Here is a 21,322-nt window from a genome sequence, read left to right as displayed (position 1 = left end):
AGTATTTGCGTGACTTAATCAGAGGTGCGCCAGCCCACCTTTGGAGTCAATACATACAATAACAATGCATAAAGAAAGCATAGAATCAGGGCTGGTTTAAATTCCTTGTCGTGAACAATGCCAGAGGATCTCAGCAGCACAGACCAAGGGCCCTTATCCTAAATGAGCTTGGGTTCCCAGTGCGAGGCTGATGAGCAGTGGAGCACGCAGTTAATTGATGCAGGTGGATGGTAAGGATGAATTCAGCACATGAAAGAGCCTCCTGAAAGGCCTGTCAGTCTGACGGACACTGAAAGAACCCTTTATTTCCACACATTTCCTTGGGACTATAGATTGTCCACCAACCACAAACCGGCAAGAAAATAGCAGGAATACAGCAAAGCTGAATGTGATGCAATAGTAATTGTAGTACTAGTATAATGATACTTAATAAAACTTAATAGTGCTCAACTGGTGTTCACTTAAGTATATGGGTAATTCTACTTGGGCTTTTCAGCTTTTCATAAACATATTGTGAATATTGCTTGTGTAATGAAAGAATACTGAAATGGATTGAAGATAACCAAAGCGGTTAGACTCAAACGTAAGAATGGCTAATAGTGAGAGCCAAAGTAGTGATAGACTCTGGCAGTGCGGTGAGCCAGCGGAGGGGGAGGGGCGGCGGAGCGGGCCCAGGGATAGGGTTTCTTTTGACTGTGTGTCTGGGCAGCTCCACATGTTCCTCATTAAAGTGCTCACACTGTGGGAGCAGCTCCACACCAGGATGCTTGTTTTTGTTATTAGGCCCATCGCGCTGTGGTCTGCTTCAAGCCCCAAAACAGGCCCAGGCCCAGTCTGAAGGACCATCTCCTCACCACGCTGTCCGCAACCAGGCGCCCACACCACCGCCGCCATCTGCACCGGCTTGTACAGGCATTAAAGCCAGTGTGTACAGGAGAAGTGAGGCATGTTTTATGGAATAGGGCATGGGCTGCACTTAAACAACCATCTACGATTACAGAGGTTCACTTTGTGGTATTGCCGTGGGTCTTCTGGTTTGGATCAAAACACTTTTGCTGGCATCATTCTCCTTTGCATACAATCAGAATCAAAAACTGATGAACCTCACTGACATTTGCCACATTGGCCGGGGTCAACTTTCAACTTTTAGATTTCTATGCCTATCCATGATTGGCAATTTAGAGAAAGTAGTGAAAATATGTAATCTGATGAGAGGCAAACTGATTACAGCGCGATAACATTAGCACAGTAATGTAAATCTGGAATTGCTCCCATTTAGGAGAAGAAGGCAGACTTTTAGGAGAATATTTGCAGGAACAACTGCAGCTTGTTTTAACACAGCCAAGTCATACCTAGTGTTTCTTTGTCTCCATGCGCTTTATTAGTATCTATGCTTCTTGTCAAGGCAGTAGCCCTATTTGCAATTGGCCTGGTCCACCAGGAGATTCAAGTATCAGCTCGTGTCTTTCAACAAATTTTGGGATATTGAATGTTCAGACAATCTGGCTTTCAGTGCAATGTAAGAAAATGTGCAGCCTGCTGTATCTCCTAAGTTGATGTAATAATAAACTTGGCTTGCTGCTTAACTACTTATGCCATTACAACTATATCACTACTGCTGCAGAAGCTAATGCTATTACTATTAATCTTATTATAACACTTCTATAAATCATCCCTGGGCCATTTCCTGGGAATTCCTTTACAAACCACTTTGCCTCCAATTAGATTTCTTCAATGCCATTGTCCAGTTAAGATATATATTTTTTTTAAATCTGCTGAATGGCACAATCTCTTGAATTTACTTTATTTGTTAGCACTCTCCGACTGGAATCCCTTCTTAAATCCTTACTATATTCTAACGGTTATCAACTATCTGCTTGAAAACACTTGTTTTAGAAGTTATAGGCCCCCGGAAATTCAAAATAAAAGTTGCCGGAAATTGGTGGTGTTTCATGCTTCTGAACGCTGTTGAATTTCATGCTCATCTAAGATCTGTCAGTTGAGACGTGGATCATGTTTCTCTGAGAGGCCGATAGCATCAGAGATTGAAATCAGGAGCAGCACGAGCCCTCTGCGGCCCCTGCTAGCACCACGCGGCCGCAACAACAACACGCACGCTTATTGAATTTTAAACAGGAACCAGAGCAAATTGGAGGTTTCGTTTTTTTTTTTTTTTTCCTCCTTTCTTTAGACCACATGCCTGAAATTAACTATAAGACCAGTGTATGGAGATAGAGGCAGAGACAGAGAATGTGGGGCCCCGCTCTTTGTTATCTTGAGCCAGATAAGGGAAGCCGTGGTGTTAGTGTATACAGGGCGTCCTGATACAGATCTGGGCTCAAGCGTCCCACTTAAGGCGCTGTGATTGATAGCTGTCGGCACACTCAGGGGCTTCGAGGGGCTTCTCTGCTGTCTGTGTACGAACCTCCTCTGTGGGTGGATCTGTTTACAGCGGCCCTTTGGATCTTCATCTTTTGAGTAAACAGGGATTATCACATAGGCATTGTCCAGAGAAAGGCGGTTGGGCCTAAATTAAAATGGTATTATTTTTATTTATTTTGTTTTGTTTTTGAGGGGTAGGGGCGTCAAGTCAAACAAGTCCAGACTAGAGAAAAAGGATGACGTGTCAGCTAGAGATAGATTTGTTGTGCTGCACGGAGGACCACTCAGAATACATTTGACCTGGTCTCAAGCCTAGATAATGAGTGAATTCTGATCAGCGTAAGTAATATTTGTGTGTCTTTTTCACTCCCACTTCATTTGAACTGTGCCCATGAACAGTCAGTCAGGTACAGGTAACCCAAGCCCTGGGGTCATGGGTTCACCCTGGACTGATGAGGGACGATGGGTAAAATAAATGAAGCCCCACACAGCACTGAGACCTCTGATGTCCTTAGCCTGAAGGGAGAGAGTTCAGAGCTATTCGACCTCTGAACCTTCGCCTCGTCTTTGTGCTGGGAGTGTGTGTGTTTTCAGAGTTTAAATCTCCGTCTGTTTCTTGGCTCCTCTCGCACTTCATGTTCTGACTTAATCAACTATCCAAAAGTGTTTCATATCTCGCAGATGGAGTGGTGTATTCCAACAGGAGCGCTGTTTGGACATGCCTTCTCTCCATCCAGAACAGCGCTCTCTCTCTCTCTCACTCTGGAGCCCTGTGCATCACACAAACAGGCAACAAATTGCTTTGCGGTGACCTCTGACATCTGGTTTCTCTGCTCGAATTGAAATCTTAATAACACAGCACGGAGTTAATACTGTGCACTGCTGAATTCACATCTCCATTTCCTCAGTCTGTGCCAGGTGGGCTGTGTTAAGAAGCATAACAAGTGGGATTTTACAGCAAATCTGGACTTGTACTGTATTTGAGCAACGTTTTTAGTTAAGCTTTTTATTCAGAATACATTTTTTTTGTGTGTCACCCGGTCACTTTCATTTTAGTACGTTTGTTAACAGTGGTGTTCTTATAGAAATCAATAACATTGTAACCACTGGTTGTTAACCCCAATGCATGCAACACAAAACCACCAAGAGATTCTTTCTTGTAAATCACAAAAAACAATGGTTGAACAGGTATGCACATGCAATGGTAGATCATATGCAGCTTTTAGGCCAGATATGACTTGAACAAATGCAGAAAATATCAGGTAAGGTTTGGAGTCCCTATGTCATCGAAATCTACTACTTCTACTAAAACTACTTTAAAGCCACATGAAGTCACAAGAGCAATTAAACTGTCATAAAACCCAAAACGTTAACAAAGATGCCAGCAACACCAAAGTATGCTCAGCTAGACACAGACAGTGAGTTGTCAGAGCATTTGGAGGAGGTGCTAATGTATTTAAACCTTATGTTTGGCTACATGTACGAGCTGGTGTCGTCCCGCTTCCATCCAAAGTATATTGAGATATTTAACAATCAATTAAAACCCCCCTTAAAGGAATAGGCCACATTTTGCATGCTGAGACATGCTCTTACGTGAGCTTAGATGAGTTGATGAGTACCTGTCTGGTCTTTACGCGTGCGCTCAGTCACGCAAAAACATCGAACATGTTGTTAGCATTTAGCCTCTCCTCCTCTCCTCTATGGACACAAACGGGGGTGAAGTTTTCCCTTTTTAAATATGGATATGTGAGCGTGTACACGATCCAAGTATATTTACACAAAATTAAACATGTCGATTTTCTAGGCGAATAAAAAGGTGTACTATATTGTAAAGTGTATTAACACCTTAGGAGCACTTCAAAGTAAAGTAAAGTACAGTAAAGTCTAAGTGCTCCTAAGGTATTATTACGCCTTACAATATAGTACCCCTTTTAATCCGCTTAGAAAATCGACATGTTTAATTTTGTGTAACTACACTTGGATTGTGTAACCGCTCACATAACTGTATTTAAAGAGGGAAAACGTGGAAGAGCTTGGTTGTTTCTAACTTCACCTGTTTGGCCCCATAGAGGAGAGGAGGAGAGGCTAAACGCTAACAACATGTTCGGTCTTTTTGCGTGGCTAAGGTACAAACATATCACAGTATGGAAAAACGGTGGCCTATTCCTTTAACAGAGTTAATGCTTGTATTTCATGATAATTACTGGGGAAAATGTTACACAGTTGGGCTTTAAGTTAGTAAAACCGCTGGTATTGTTTCAACTCTGACCCAACCTAACAACCTGAAATAGCTGCCTGAACTGTAACTCGCACAGTTTAAATTTAGCCATTGATGAACCAAACTTGATCTGTGGGGGAGGCATCCAGGGAATGCTGGAGCCGGTCGGAGTTGGTTTAAGGCAGTGCGTCCTAAGAACACATTCTTTTCTCTGCACACAGATGATTTGTGTGAGGTGTGAAACTACTAAAGCAAGGTGTCGGGAATGGCTATGACTACGCTGCTATATCACCTTTAGCAGATGTTTCTCTCATTAACCTATGCTAGTAGACACATTTGACTTTGGTCGGTAGCAAGAATGTTAACATTGGCTATAGCACGGGTTATCTCCTACCTGATTATGTTATGACCAATGCCAGAGATTAAAAAGCGCTTACCTTGGACTATTTTTTGTAGAGAGTTCAAATGTCTGTTCCCTTCTAACTTCAACCGGACAACTAGCGGAGCGGCGACAGCGGGACAGATAGCCATTTGGAATCACAACAGCTGTGTTTCAAGAATCGGCGCTTTGATTCGGGCAGGATCCTAGTGAGCGATGAGGCCTTATTCCTACATATCTGGGCAGGGCACTTGGGAGAATGCTCAGAATGGAAAAAAACACTGATACTGTCACGTGTGTTCATATATAGACACACACCCAGACCTATTGCAGTCATATTCAAAGATATTCATAGGCCTGTATCCATGAGGGCCCCCCCCCCCCCCCCCCCCCTGTGTAAATGACAATGATGTCCAGCTCCACCCTGTCTCCATGTCTGTCTCTCCATCTCCCTCAGCAGTATTGCTCAACCCTTACATTGTCTCAGAAAGCTGTCACTGTCTAATGTGTTTGAATTTGGTATGAGCTATGATGTAGTTTAACAAAAACACATGAAGAAAGATCATTAGTCATTGGCCTATGCAGAGATTATATGCTACCCTGTATAAAGCATGATTTTTAGGACATTGAGAAGTCACGTTTGCAAATGGGTCATATTTGAGTCAAAGAGCGCAGAAGCCTTGTCTTGACCACACCTCGATCCATGCTCTTTCTTGTGGCTTCACTGTTTTGGGCTCGACACCCACTGAACAAGAGCCATCATGCCTTGCACTCTGTGTTTGGTTTCTCATTGGGCCGCTGTGAACAGGCCGAGGAGATGTGAATGTGATTAACCTTGCCAGACTTGACTCAGCGCACTCGCTCCAGGGATATAAGCATGCATTCTCTGTGATTTATAGATGCGGAGCAGTCAGCCACAAGGCCTGGGGCTCAGAGTGAAGGAGAGGGAGCCAAACAACAGTACTTAATTCAGGACTGACAAATATTCTGCAGACCCCCTCTGGTTCCTGGTTTCAGTAGTGAACTTGTAAACTTAGGCATTAACAAAGCCTAAACTAAAAGAAAACATTGTGTCTGAAGTCGAATTGCCTCACTGTTGCTCAGACAGCATACTAAATGCATCTTTGCAAGCTCCCTGTGAAATCCTGCTCGGAACAGATGTGAGTTTGCAATAAAAGCGATTCTTAATCCTACACGCATTTTTCAAAGTTGTGAAATTGCAGAATTCCCTCATAGGCTGCCTGTGATTCATGGGCATTGTTTGTCTCCATCCCAGAGTCTGTTTGGGCCAATCATTTTGGGCGAGCAGCTGTTAGCTCAGACAGCTGCAGCGGCCATTCATTTCAGCCGGCAGGCAATTAAAAAATCAAGCCAACTTTGTGTTTGAGGTGAGCCATGGTTATTCCTACATTTAATCCCTCTCCCATGCTCGACTTCACACACGCACTCTGACAACTCTACACATGACGTGCATCCATTAAGCGCTGCAGGCAGATGACCGTCAGTCAGTAGGAAGATTCTCTTTCCCCAAGAGGTCGAAGCTTCAAATTGGAGCGACATGGCACCACTGGATTTGGGGAATTATTGGAGGCCGAGTGGAGAGGAGCCATGTAATCTCAAGACTTACTGCTCCACAGATTTTTTCCATATCTGCGTTAGTGAAGGTATGCGCCTACACAAAGTCTGTCTGGCGTCGCCCTGGCACTCAGTGGAGGGTTAAATGGAGCCGAGGCCGTGCCTTGTGCCACTAATGCATTCTTCTGCATCACACACTCCAGCCAGAGGCAGCTGTGCTGGACAATATGGTTGGTCCAGTTGTTCAGTGCACTCAGGCCCACAGCAGGTGCAAGCTGCTCATCTGCAGCCAACAGCTCCACTATTGTCTCAGGTCCATGTGCACTTTTGGAACATTCGGAAAATCGAATGCGATTAAAGTGTTGGTCTTGCTGTTTGGCTCTAAACAGGGTACAAGAACAGACTCATCAGTGAGAAATGCCTTAATGGGATTTGCCATATGTGAGAGTTTTGTATTTTGAGAGATGTGGCCTCCACTTTCTCTGGGCATTGTTTGACACAAGTAAACAGAGCAATTCTTCTCCTCCAACAGAACCAACATGGTGCCAAGCTGGCCCCATCTTCAAAGATACATTTGGAGTGTGCACACAAACCATTTGGCAGAAGAAATGATTTCACTCTCTCCAACCTTTCTTCAAATCTAAGATAGCAATAAACAATATGATCGCTCCCTAGACTTACTTTACTGATATTGTTTCTTTCTACCTTGTACTGGCTGCACCTATTACAAATTATCTTATCTATTGGAGACCAGTCCAACAGATGATTGTAGAAAACTGTCAAACAAACTGAAAGTAGCAACACACAAAAAGACAGGGCTGAGGTTGTTTCAATCAATATCACGTTTTATAAATAGCTTAATATAACATCAACAAGGTCCTCCTATGTGGAGTGTGCATGCACTCCCTATTTCTGAGTGAGTCTCTTGCAGGGCTTCGATTTTACCATCCCACCTAAAACATGCACAATAGGCTAGTAATTCATGTGATCCTAACCATTAAGTTGGCAACAATCTGGTAATGGTCCCCCCACACAGTGCTGCAGTTTCTTGGTACTCATGAGTCGTTCCAGTGTTATTGAGGGATGGGTCAAATGCAGAGGCCAACAAGTATTCCTTAAAACATTATATCAGCATAGTGGTACCTGTTCTCACTCTTCTCTTTGTTTTCTCTGGAGGTCTGCTTCATGTTATTCTTGGTGAATGCCATCACTTTGTCAGTGTCTCACATAATTGCTCTAACCAAAGAGATGGTCCCCATGATTTATTTGTGATGGCTGGTGAACAGACGCGGCTTTATGTCTATTGAATGGCAGCCTTTGACCAGCTGTGCCTTCACTTTTTCCACACATGTCCACAATACTGTCCTATTTTTTTTCCACCGAAGACGGGAAGCATGGATCATATGGGACGGTGATTTCTGACTTCCTCTGGGCTCTTGTCTAATGATTGCTGGGATAAAGGGACCATCATCTCTCCTGCTCCCCCACTCAACCCACAAGCAACGTCTTCCTGTCTGCCATATGTGTGCTCCAGCATCAAGTTTAGACTGCTGCTTTAGCCTCAACTATGGAAGCAAACCTGGGCAAAACAAGTTTAAGAGTGTTGCTCTTTCGCACTTTCTATTCCACTTTCAGACAGAAAAAGTACACAGCAATAGCACTGGGCTAGAGGTGCATTTTTATAATTGCTCGAGCTCATGGGCTGTGGAAAGCGAGGGCAGGGGCCAACGGCATCAAAGCCCGGGTGATCATTCCTCAGCCTGTCTGTGCTGAAAGAGGGACAGAGGCAGGGGAAGGGGGAAGAAACACAAATACAGATGACCAAACAAACTGGGGCAAGTCAAAACCCGGACAGATGTGGCCACAGATCTCCACGGACTGACGGACAGCAGCCTTAACATTTTGAATCGCCCCTTCTTCTCAGCGCCAACACCTGTTAGTATTTAACAAACAAAGTGCAGGCTGAGAAATAACATTACAAAAACAACAGCGCTGATGCCGGAGTGACATCATGGATTATTAAGGCGGGGGAGGGGGGGGTCTAATAAGGCTGTGCTCTGGCCCGCTCCGGCAAAGAGGGCAGGAAACTGAAGGCAGAGGCAATTTGAGAAGTTTAGCCTCCGAGTGCAGCTGTGCTCTCAAGCCGCTCTCTCTCACAGCTCCGCACAGCTGCAGCACGGACACCAGCGCTGACCTCTCCTCCACCGGCCATTCCTCTGTGTTTATTTGACATGGGCTTGACAACGTGCATATGAGCGGATCACATCAGACTTTCCAACATGGGAAAAGCATAACAGTGAAGATTGCGTGAAGAACCGTGTATCTGCGTAAAGGCAGCAATGAAGTTTAGATGGTTTCTTTTTCTACAGTGAGGCATCGCAAAACAGTTAAAGTCAGCCATGTATCTTTGGATTTTAAAGCAGTACTAAGTAACTTGTTTACCTTAATAAATCCTTTTCGTAGTCCCTCTGGGGGTAATACAAGTGTTGATGGGATGATTAGGGGGTCTTTCATCTCCCCCGGTGTCTCTGGCCAGAAAACCATCTTTGCAACTTTCCCTGCTCCGACCCGGAAGCCCCAATACACATGAAGAAGAAGCTAACAAGCTATCGGGCAAAGCTAACTGCAGGCTAGCACCACTTGAACAATATTTACAGCCAAGTTTGACTGAAAAGAAATATCTCCATTGTGTAATTGGATGTACAATATCCCTCTCTCTCTTTTCTGTCAGTGTAGTATTTACTCTCACGGACAATTAATGAGTTAAAAAAAAAAAACGTAAAATGCTACAGCACCTGCAGTGGCGCTTATGGCCTCTAGGGGCATACGTTACTTAGTACTGCTTTAACACAACATGGCTCAAAACCGCAAAACATCTTACAACTAAAACTTTTTAAGAAAGGTTTTATAGTCACAGTGGCGAGACTGCAAGTGTTCAGAAGAATGAACTATTATTATGTATTATTTGAATACTAAAATCTTTCTTGGTTCATTAATCATTATTACGCTTTCTTTTATACTACCCTTGATGATCATGTACCTCAAAACTACTAATACACATTATTCCATGGTGGTTGTAACCCAACAGTACAAGTTGTACCAGATTTGGTATATCAAGGGTAGTGTAAAACAAAGTGTTTACCATACATTTTATCCCTGATGTTTCCCTTTTACTGTAATTGATTAATTTTATGTTGATGTTTTTATTGATTCTATTTGTTTTCAACTGTGAAGCACTTTGAATTGCCTTGTGTATGAATTGTGCTCTACAAATAAACTTGCCTTGCCTTGCCTTGCCTCTTGTGACTGGCACTTAAGGCTTGTGTTTTGACCGTCTGTGGCTGGCTATGTAAGAAATTCATTATAAGAATGAAAAATGTCTCACATGGAAACATAAAACAAACAACTGTGTATTTTGTCTGCGTAGTTAAATCCAATAAGCCGTTGCAGTTGTTTTTTTATTGATGGCATGTGTTTTCTGTGGAGAATCCCAGTGCTGCAGCAGACATTGCGCAGAACACGCAGATTAGCAACAACTACAGAGAAACAATGCAGCCAGGATTTATAGGACAGTGTGTTTATGATGATGCCATGCACCGCACACCGCGTTCAAGAGCCACACAGCAACAAGAAAATGGGTGTGCATTGTCTTTTGAACCGCTAATCTTGTGCGTGCAAGCACAATTCTTATCTGGCATCTTTGTTTTATAGCTTGCTTTTTTAAGTTCACACATTGCGAGCAGCTTTCCCAACCTCTGAAAGACTCCGCCACCGCCTGCACTGTCACTGTTGTTGCGTTTATCTCGAAATGGACAATTACAAGCCACTGATAGCCTTTAAGTCAGAGATAAATGCCCAGAATTGGCTATCTGACCAGGATTAATTTCACCAACTTCTTTGTTTTAAAGCTAAAACAATTCTATGTCTTGACTAAAACTAACACATAAGTGAAAAATGTAAAATACTTGTTGAAATAAAGCGTGGACACCTGCCAATCATCAAACACACAGCTAGCATCCCATAGAGAAAAGATGCGTGTTTGCAAAGAGGAAGAAAAAAGGAGCGGGGTGAAATGTGGCAGGCCTCTGACAGCTGAGCCCCTCCGCCATGCTGCCTTTGTTGCCAGATCACAACCAGATGTGCCAAGTGTGTCCAAACAGGAATGAGAGTGTGAAGGCAATTTTCAGCAATTTGTCAGATTTCTGAGTTTGCCTCCTCCCGCCCCTCCCACCTCATACCTCCACCGTCCCGAAAGAAAGGCAAATATCGAAGGGGTTTGACAGTCATAGCCGGATCCCAGGAGCGCTCGCCTGTGCATGGCCTCCAGCGCAGTGACGTGCTGAGAGATATACAGGAGCGCATCAGAACAGAGGGCAAGACAAGGCCTGTAGTATTGACAAATAAGCAGGCTGCTCACTTTCAGGTAGCTGCACCGCGTTGCCCTTCCTGTATGTTTGCTTTCTGAGGCAATACATACATTCACTGAATTACCCCCAACAATGTTTATAGTGAAAAATAAGATTGTGATCTTAATCTAATTTACAGGCGCCCAGTTTCCCTCTCCCCAGACACTTAGCTCATCGTCAATCAGAAGGCCTTCCATAGTGCATAGTGCCTGTTCAGGACACTAGTCCAGAGGAGGTAAAGGCAACTAAGGCCCAGAGGCCAGATGTGGCCCATTTAGCTTTTTAAATCTGGACTCCAAAGCAATTATTCCTGATCAACAATAGCTATAGATCAGTTATAAGAATAACCACTACTCAACTGATCAAACTTTGATGCATTGGGTGATAATTACAGTCTATTTGTAAAATGCATTTGTACGATAACTCTAAAAGCTATACTGATGCCCCTCAGGCAAATGTAAAAACTCAGCATGAGTCAAAAGGTTGCCCATTCCTGCACTAGCCTATTTCCAATCATTGTAAATGTTACCCAGAAGGACAAAGAGGCTCTTCCCAGAAGATGACGAAAGACTGTTGTGAAGCGGAGAGAGCTGCGCAGGAGGAACAGGAAAGAGTAGGTGGAGGAGCTAGCAAGTGCAGGACACCACGCTTTGAAACAGGGACAAACCCAGGAGGCGCTGCACTATTTCAGAGGAGCACTGGCGGCCCCCAGCCAGGTTTCCTCCGGGTGCTACAACTTAACCTAACTCCGGGTCAGGTTGAACCACAATGGCAGCGCGGCTCAGTCGCAGTGGCTCAGGACTAACACCTGAACACTAACTAACTTACTTATTTCACAAATAAAACCTAAAGTGGGTGCCTAATAGTAAGTGCTAGAGATGCCGGGTCGGCTTTTTTTCTGACCCGCCCCAACTCGACCCACTGTAAATTAAACCCGACCCACCCGACCCGAAGAAAAGCCTCTTAGTTTGCCGACCCGACCCGCACACATTAAAAAACTGCTGCATGAATCACCAAATCCGCGGGCCCCGCAGGTTGACCCGAAACCCGCGGTCAACCCGCATCTTTAGTAAGTGCAAACTGAAAATAATATATGTTATTTTGTAGGCATGTTTCACCCAATTTACCATCTGAAATTGCCTGTATTGTAGTTTTAGGGCCCCAAATTTGACATGTAAATGAGAGAATTCTGCATGATTAAAAAGCACCACTTTTGCACATGAGCAAACACTTGGTTAATGAACCCCAATATGTACAACATTTAGTACAAAGACATAATATACAACGTCTTAACAAACTATTCCTTTTACAATAGGATGCTCTAAACTATGCTGCCCTAAAGTAGCACCTTCTTTCAGAATTTGTAAAATTGGTTGAAGGCCTCGGAACATGCCAAACCGCTAATTTGGCAGGAATTTTCAGTTCTGCAGGGTATGCCGTTTCGGACGCTGGCAAAATAAGTTCCCTGTGTCATGAGAAATATTGTTCTAGCTGTTCTCTATCGGATTCAAGTCTGTGGATACTTGTGCTGTCCACTTCCTCGAAATGCATCCAAATCAATTGTGTTTTTGTGCCTCCGTTGCACTCAGCCCCGTGCTGTTGCATGCAAGCAGGCAATCTCCTAACACAGTTAAAGATGTATAGCAGCGGCAACAACACGGCCCTTTCGCCTGATGGGAATCACGACTGTGTTTTTTGGCTCCGGATGGCAAGTCACAAAGCTCAGTGGTAAAAAAAAAAAAAAAACAGCAAACCAGAAACATCAGGCGCTCCATGAATCTGTTTAGCAACACGTGACGCGCAAGATGCTAACAAAGTAAACATGTGAAGTTGATTGAAGGCTCCTAGACACCATCCGCGCAGTATAACAGAGGAGTAATTGTGGGTGCCAAGGCTTGCAGGATCCCACCCACTTTGCCTCCTTTTCTCTCCAAGTTGGGTCGATGTTTGAGTCACACTTTTCGAGTCTCAAGTCTGCCGGGACCAATGAAAAGGACAATTGTGGGAGTGTTTGCATAACGGTTCTGTCAGTCATGTGTCTGAGGGAGAGGGAGCTCAAATTCAGAATCTCTTGCCTTATTGCTCTGGAATTCAGCAGAAGTTGTCCTCACTGCTCTCAAAATGGCTCCTCTTTCTCCTAAGATTTTCTGACACGGTATTAGTTTTTGTGAGCTGAACTAGATAAAGTTTTTCTTGTTCGATTGCATTTTCACTTTGTATGTAAAAGTCAGCGGTTTGACCCGGGTGGAGGATAAAATAAAACAAATATTAAATCTATGCCTGTCGTGGTAAAATTAGTTGCAATCAAGTGTGGTTTGCAGTAACAGTGTTTTCCCCTCACACGTTCACACAGAGCACTAACGCCAAGAAATAGAGACATTTCCAGGCAGTAAAAGTGCAAAGTTGTGGGATTTCCCTCTTTGGGGTGTGGATGTCTAGCATTACCTCCAAACGCTTGTGCTCTGATTTGGAGTTTCCTTATGAGAATAATTGCACAAGTAATATTTTACATTTTTAGTAGGTGCAATGGTATAGTCTGTTGTCGTGTCTTGTGTAGTGTGTCCATATGTTTATACTATTATGCCGACGAGACTCTTTTTCTCTGCTCTGGTTTTGAGCGACAGGCTGACTGTGCTGACATGTGTGCTGTCCAGATGTGGGAGTATCAATAAAAAAAGCTGACTGCATACACATATTCCTCCATCGCCGGCTGCAGAAGTAGATCATGTTCAGAGGCAATGTGTGACTGTGCTCGTCAGTGGTCTTTATTTTGTTTTTTTGAGTGATTATTGACCTGGGCTAAAACAACATTGCTATCATTATTGCATTTGTATTTTGTCATCATTTCCAATCTGTTTATATCAGGTACATTAGGGAATTGGTTTCGCCATGATTGGACTTTCACATTGATCTGTAATAATCTGATTAGTAGAGATCAGCATTTCTTATCATACAATCATATCCATCAACAATTGTGATTATAAGTCTGATTTTTACAGTTGTTTAGAAAGTGTTTGCTTGGCATTTATTACATTTGAAAACATAATGTAAACCCTAAAATAGGGTCGAGGCCCTTCATAGGGTCGCGAGACACTGATCTGAGGTCCTTTGCTTGTTTCTTAAATGTAAACAGAATTTGTAAATTTCACTCAAACAACAAAGTAAATACAAACCAATACATTTTTTCCATATGTATAATATGTTTACTTAATGAATAAAATCATAAATACAAGGGATGCACAAACACATTTATTCTCATGCTCGAAAGGGAGTGGGATGAGGTAGCACTTATTTATCCCCACCCCCATTTACAAAAAATATATACATGATTCGAATGCAGATTCTGCTTGCATTCCTGAGTCTTTCCTGTGAATCTTTTTTTTAAATCAAATATAAACATTTATATAAGGCAGAATAGACGAAAACGCATTCACAAAATTCAATGACAATAATCCATATGAGCTTCTACATCTCCTCCTCGATTTCATACTTTCCAATTATGAGTGGTTTATACATTGGCTTGAATTTGTGAATACTTTTACATTGCGTGTGCTTATCCTTCAGACAAGTTCAAACCAGTTTTCAATTTTTTTTTCAGCTTGACATGTTAAAGGCTAATACCAGTGCGGGTCCTGGATGGTCTGCATGGTAGTTTTTGTGGGGTGTGGCCTAAAACATTTTTTATAACCCCTAACCTGAATGAGCAAGTACTTTTTTTAATAGCACACCCATTATATTTGATGAGACTTTTTTCCATCCCCGTAACATTGGTATGTGCCATGCCATTGTCTCCTCTGTAGAGAATGTGCACTTGTGCAGGCTTTACATGTTTGTATATATAGCCTGTGGCAGCTGCTGCCCGCACCTGTGTTTGGCCCAGCCTTAGGCCTGTTGTCACACATAGTTTCTGTCCGATCAGGAGATGGCAGGACAGAAACACGCCTGAATTTACCAACATTCATCCCCTTTTGTGCAGCCCATATCTCATCAACCAGTGCATTCTTTACTTCCTTACTTCATTACGTCCAATTGTCATCAACATGTTTTTATGATCATTTATCTGAACAAAACCATCAGCCACGAGTTCTTCCTTCCATGTGATTTTGATGAAGCCGCTCTATATTATACGTTTCATTAGGTTACATGTTATGAAGTCTGTGCATGCGTGAAACAGTGGCCCTGCGCACCGCTCTGTCACTTCCCATTCATTATCGGACTAATTCAATTTCCGTTGTGCCGCAGATAGTTACAGTCCATAACTTTAAGATATGATCACTGCAGTAATAACCTGTAATTAGCTTCATGCTGGAAAAGGAGAAAAATGAGCCCAAATGCTAATGTTAGCCCCAGTCTCTCTCGATATTCTCCATACTGTGACATTAGTATCCCTGCAGAAAAGAAGCTATGCCTTGTGGTTGACCATTTTCTTATGTACATATCTAGTTCCTGTCAAAGTATGATTTTGCATCTCTAATTGGACTCGGTATATCAGTGACGGCACAATTTTGAGGTGAAAAATTGATATGCTTTCCGGCACTGCAAACTAATATGTCCATTACGCCTCAGCTGTGACTGCGGTGTGTGTGTGTGTGTGATGTTCTTGTGATAACATTTTCCACAGTTCACTCCTGCTCCTTTCTGCGTCACCACATTCCCATTTCTGCAATTGGAATCGTTCATTTTTCCATCGCTCCGAGTCAGTCCTCTTCGGAGAGAGAATGTATGTGTTAGTAATTTTAAAAAGTTAGCTCTCGAGGGGGGTTACCGGTGTCATATCCCACAATGCAACAGTGAATTCCTTTAACATGTGGTGCGTCAGGAAAGGGCTGGTTGACCTCTTGCCTCTCCACGAGCCCCTTGGGAACGGCTTTGCTCTGTTGCTCCAGAAATCGTGGATCGCTGCTCCGAACCGTTTCGCCGCCTGTGACTGGAATTGTAATCACCTCATTGTGCTTCTCCTCTCCCGGCTCCACTCTGCTCTTTGGACCTCTTCCACACTTTTCTCCCTCTTTTTTCTTTCCTTTTCTTTATTTCTTTGATTCGAGCTGCCTTCTTTTGTTTGGGCCTTATTTAGCGGTCTGAGCCGGTGCTGCACGTGTAATCCATTATGTGAGGCAGAAGAGAGAGAAAAAGAAAGGCTGAAGGTGAAATGCGCTGCTTTGGTTTTACACATGTCAATAAAAATCCTTGTAACAGGGCCAACATTAGTAAGAAGAATTTTACATGTGCTATTTTACGTTTCATTTAGCCGTAATGCTGATTCTTGTTTTCGTGTCTTACAAATTACTGATTTCTTTCCCCTTTTTTTGTCCTTTTTGGCAAATTTGCATGTCACCCCTCCTTCAATCCCGCAGCAGTGCTCTGGTTGCTCTAGTTTTGATATTGAGTTTACCATATCCCCGTGCCAGAATTACCAGTATTCAAGTTTTTCTGCATTTATTTGGCAGATTATACACTTATTAATCCAGGGGGGCTGACTTTTCTTGCATTTTTCTTCCTGCAATCTTCAAATCTTCGAATCTCATCAAAACATTCCTGGAGTTGTGTTTCAAGGTCTGGCGCATCTTTGAGACATCTTTGGATCTTCACCGGCGGCGGCAGCTCCCAAAAAGCTCGTCTTCCGGTCCAGGAAATGCTCACTACAGCCACACAGGCCGCACTCTTTGTTTCTTTTCATTTTGTTTGTTCCTCTTTAGTGAAACAGCTGTGCAGCGAAGGGGCGCAAGAGGAGAGTGCTAGTGTTTTGATCACGTATCTACGGCACAGAGTTTGCCTCGCTCTCTTCACTGGTGCTAGAGTGGGACTCATGGATACAGTCCCTCTCTTTCTCTCAACATGGACAGTATTTAACTCACAGTGGGGGGAACCATTTGTAGTTTGTAGCACAGGTCTCAGTCGACCCATTTGGCGCACCGGTTGTGTGTGTGCAAGATGGCAGCCGTGCCTCGACCAACGCTGTCCTTGCTCCAGATCGCGCCCATAGATCTTAGACTTAATTGTCCCCAAGGGGAAATTATTTTTCACGTATACAGTGCATGTTTGACAATTTTTTGACAGACAGAAGAAGAAGACAAAGTCACAAAGCATTTTATATGAGACACAACAAAGAACATACAGCACGCGGGGTACACTCAGCGGGACCAGTTGTTAAGAAATGTGATGGCTGAGGGGATCAGGCTTCTTTTAAAACAAGCCTACCTTGTACATGCAAGGGGTGTGCGGGGTCCTGTTCCATGGAGACTGCAATGCATCCAATGGCCCTGTTATTCAGATCTTTGAGGTTTGGTGTGGGGACTCCTATGATTTTTGCGACAGCGTTTGTCATCTTAATGAGTTTAGTTGTTTTTTGACAGTTAACAGATTAAAGGTGGAATAGTACAGTATGATCGGTTGAATAATGGGGCAACATACATTCCTCATCCAATATCTGCAAAAAGCTTAATAACTTCAACCTTGACCATTTTTAATATACTATACTGTCTTGTTCTGCCTAAATTAGAGTATGAAGTTGTTAGGTTAAAAAAAACACCTCAGATTTGATCCAAAGACCAGGTTGTTTATAACAAATAAAACAAGTAACTTCTCTTATATCACATTAAGCCTCTCTCTCTATGTGGAGTCGTCAGTTGGCACCAGCCCATTCACTACAGGTGCAATAATCCGTTAGTGGGACGCCTAATTAGCAAACGGGGGTTCCATCAGAGGGGGCTATAGTGGCCGATTTAAAGGTCCCCAGGATGTCAGCGAGTCCTGGAGGGGGCACGAGGGGGGCTGGAGAGGGGCTTCTGGGTCATGAGTATCCCGCCTGCTTCATTGTGCCACTCAAAGAGGCTGTGTTTTGGGGTGTGATTACCAGTGGCAGGACGTTGGCAGGGGCGAAGCGTCCACGGGGTGGATGTGATGGGACAGTGGGAAGTAGACAGCTGCACAGGGGTGAATAGGGGGTCCCTTTGTGTCCGGCCAACAAAAATCTGTGACCAATTATCTGTGTCTGTCTCACAAGTGGAATTCTTCTGCACTTGGGTAAGAAGGGAGTTGGTGGGAGAAAACGCAACAAGTAATGCATTTGTAATGAGTTTTGAGAAAGCGATGTGGGATGTGGGAAATGTTGTTCATTAGCGCTTTAATACAAAAATGAACTGGGATGTTTTATATGTATAAATATCAAGATTAATGTATGAGATCCAGAGCTTATACTTTTGTTTTGCAGTTTTTCCATTGATTTCATATTAGGGTGTCAATGCTCAATTAACTTAAGCATTTATCTCTTAACCTCTTGACCCCCACCTGAATCGCGCACATTTTCTCCTCCAGTTCGGCTTTACCCAAATATAAAATCTTCCTGAAGAAAAAGCATCAAAATAGCAACAGAAACAAGACAGAAACAAGCAACAAAAACGAGGCGTACACAAAGTTGAACACGCAGCTGCGAGCTGAGCTGAACCTTAGTGCGCTGATGAAGCCTTTTGGATGAGAGGCGAAACGTTCGACACTTCAACTACAGAGTATAGAAGAGGATTCAAGAACCTCCGTTGAAGATGGACAACGCCTGTACGACTGAGAGCCTACACAGATACGCAACAAAAAAGTGATGTCAAATAAGCAAACGTTATTATTCATGGTAACTAAACACACACCTGTCATTTATTTTCACGCTAATACTAATATACTAATGCTAACTCATCAGGACCGTAACCCAGTGCAAAGACAGTCATTTACCAGTAACATGATTAGTGTTTGCCTCGTAATTGTTTACTATTTCCATCCTGCTACAACCATGTCATTGCTATTTTAATAATATGATAAGACATTTATATTGTGATTGCTTTACAGGTTACACAACGTCGGTCTCGTTACACTTTTAAACTTTTGAACAGCACAAATCGTAATCTGCAAACAATCTGATTGAGCTCACATATTAGTACATAGACGCAATTAAATGTATTTGAGTTTATTTTCAGCACCGGAAAATAGCAATTTGCCTCACAATTGCCGAATGAGACTGTCCCAGGACTCACCCCGTCCCGCTGCAAGTGCTTCCTCGCCATGCGGTTTATTTCCCGCTATGTGAGAAGTGTGTCCCGTCGCGAGAGAGGGGAAAGTGGTTCTGAGCAGGAGAGTCAGGTCTGTGCAACATGTGTTTGGCATTATAGGGCTAATTACAGCTTTAAAAGAGCGCTGTTTACCACTGAGACAGAAAAAAAAAAAAAAACCTTGTTAGGTGTGTTTTACTGTCTCCCCTCAAATTATTCATCCTTGACAGGGTCTATTGACATTATCATAATTACCAATGGCTGCGATTTTGCCATTTGGAGAGACGAAGGAGGAAGTGGGTACGGCCTAAATGCTCCTCTCTCGCCATTTATCACTAACAGGATGCAGGATACAGCGGAGTTGTCTTCATAATGGGACCGTTAGAAAGATCAACAGGTACAATAAGATCACTGCCATCCATCACGCCTTGTTGGCACCCGAGAGCATGTTTAGAACCTGCAAGTGAGTGAAATGAACGATGGCGAAGCTTTGGTGGCAATAGTTCAAGTGGCAGTGATGATATTGGTTGTTTGGAGAGTGATGTAGTGAAGTATAAGGAAAAGCAAATTCATTATAGCACAATTTACACACTTATAGAATTACACAAGTAATTCTATAAAATAAAACCACAATTTAAAGCAGAATTAAGTAACTCATGCCCCTAGAGGCCATAAGCGCCACTGCAGGTGTTGTAGCATGTTGCGTTTTTTTACTCATTAATTGTCTGTGAGAGTAAATACTACGCTGACAGGAAACAAATAGGGAGAGAGGGATATTGTACGTCCAATTATACAATGGGGATCTTTTTTTTTCACTCAAACTTGGCTGTAAATACTGCTAAAGTGGCACTAGCCCGCAGTTAGCTTTGCCCGTTAGCCTGTTCCATTAGTGTGTATTGCGCCTCCGACCCAGTGCAAGTGTGGTTTTCTGGACAGAGACACCAGGGGGAGATGAAAGACCCCCTGATCATCCCAAAATATTTATTAAGGTTAACAAGTTACTTAGTTCTTCTTTAAACAAAACAAAAAATAATAATAAAACATAATGAAGCGTCAGAGTAAAATGTGATTGAAGGCAAACGGTGGTTAAAATACTTTCAGTTTTCACCAGTACTTCTAAACAGGACGGCTTTCACCCTGGGTTGGAACATTGTTAGAACTGTCTCACATATCATCACATCAAACTGAAACACTTAGTGCAGTTTAGGATAGAGAAGAATCAAAGAGAAAAGTCCTCATTGTCATGTAGTTTAGCCCACATTCTTTGTATCGTTTCCATCCATCACATCGTGTTGACTCAGCTCTAGAATTAGCTTAAATCGTTAGCATGAACTCTTTTAGCACTGGGAGTTTTAAAACTGGGAATGGGCCGCAGTGGTTGCAGGCAGAGGGATATAAGGGTCACATTGAACTCTGGCCCGGGCAGGTGTGTTATTCCATAGGTATAGTAGAACTATATATATACTGCTGCTGACCCCATGGCCACCTCTGCGGGACAATCCCACATGGTTGCCAATAGCGATGGCTCTGGTTGATCTTCACCTGTCAAAGCAATGGCTCCAACTAAAGATGAGCAGCTTGAGGAGACGAAAAGCAAAACAAAACAGAGGAGATGGAACGAACCTGCTGAGATTCAGTTCAAGTCGAGAAATAAAGCACTTCTTTGATACTACAGGTATTACAGAAAAGCGATAAACTCAATGGGAGACCTGTTGGAGATCACAGACCTTTCGTAAAGATGAAGTCCTTTCAAACAACCCTACTTTAGGAATATAACCGTCAGTGCAATGGCTTGAACAGATCTATAAATCATGATTTCTTTTCATGTTTAAGATCTGTAAAAATCCTAACCCTGAACTTATGTATTTATAAAAAGGTCAGCGGATTCAACAGCAAAATACAAACTCTTATGGAAACAGTGCCTCACCAAAACTTTCACTCAACTTGTCTGTGCACAAAATGCCTAAAGGGGTTGTCAAACTTTTTTTTTCCAACAATAAAATAACAAAGCCAATACAAAAATGTGCCCCTATGTGACTCCAGCCAGCCGTTCCTCTGGGTGAAAAGATACCCGTCAAGTCGTAATCAATCAATCGACGAGCAACAGGAGGCTGGCATTGTTTTGCATTTCTGCCGTTTGTTTCTTCCTGGGATTTTTCTTTCCCTGACAGGAGGTGCCGCGAGCACACAGAACCTTGAAAAGACGTTTGCATTCTTTCACCAACTCTCCTCTGTCCCCTCTTTGTTCAGCGTTTGTGTGAGGGGCTTCTCCTGCATTCAACACTTCGGTAGAGAAGTTTGAGTCTGCCACCAACACCGCTCACTCAGG

General features: G+C 43.1%; 1 protein-coding gene and 1 long non-coding RNA gene across 2 annotated transcripts in view; one reads left to right on the top strand and one right to left on the bottom strand.

The window, feature by feature from the left end:
- The window catches only part of LOC306976677 (serine protease 57-like), a 119,317-nt gene that overhangs the window by 63,228 nt on the left and 34,767 nt on the right, over positions 1-21,322 (bottom strand). The window lies entirely within an intron of this gene.
- The window catches only part of LOC306976688, a 24,496-nt gene extending 3,174 nt beyond the window's left edge, over positions 1-21,322 (top strand). Inside the window, exon 3 of the long non-coding RNA XR_013793782.1 lies at positions 21,244-21,322. This is a non-coding gene — a long non-coding RNA (uncharacterized lncRNA). The remainder of the gene's footprint in view (positions 1-21,243) is intronic.

This window comes from Gobius niger (genome assembly GCF_951799975.1).
Source record: "Gobius niger genome assembly, chromosome: 17".
Taxonomy (NCBI): domain Eukaryota; kingdom Metazoa; phylum Chordata; class Actinopteri; order Gobiiformes; family Gobiidae; genus Gobius; species Gobius niger.
This window is presented reverse-complemented; position numbering and strand designations above follow the sequence as displayed.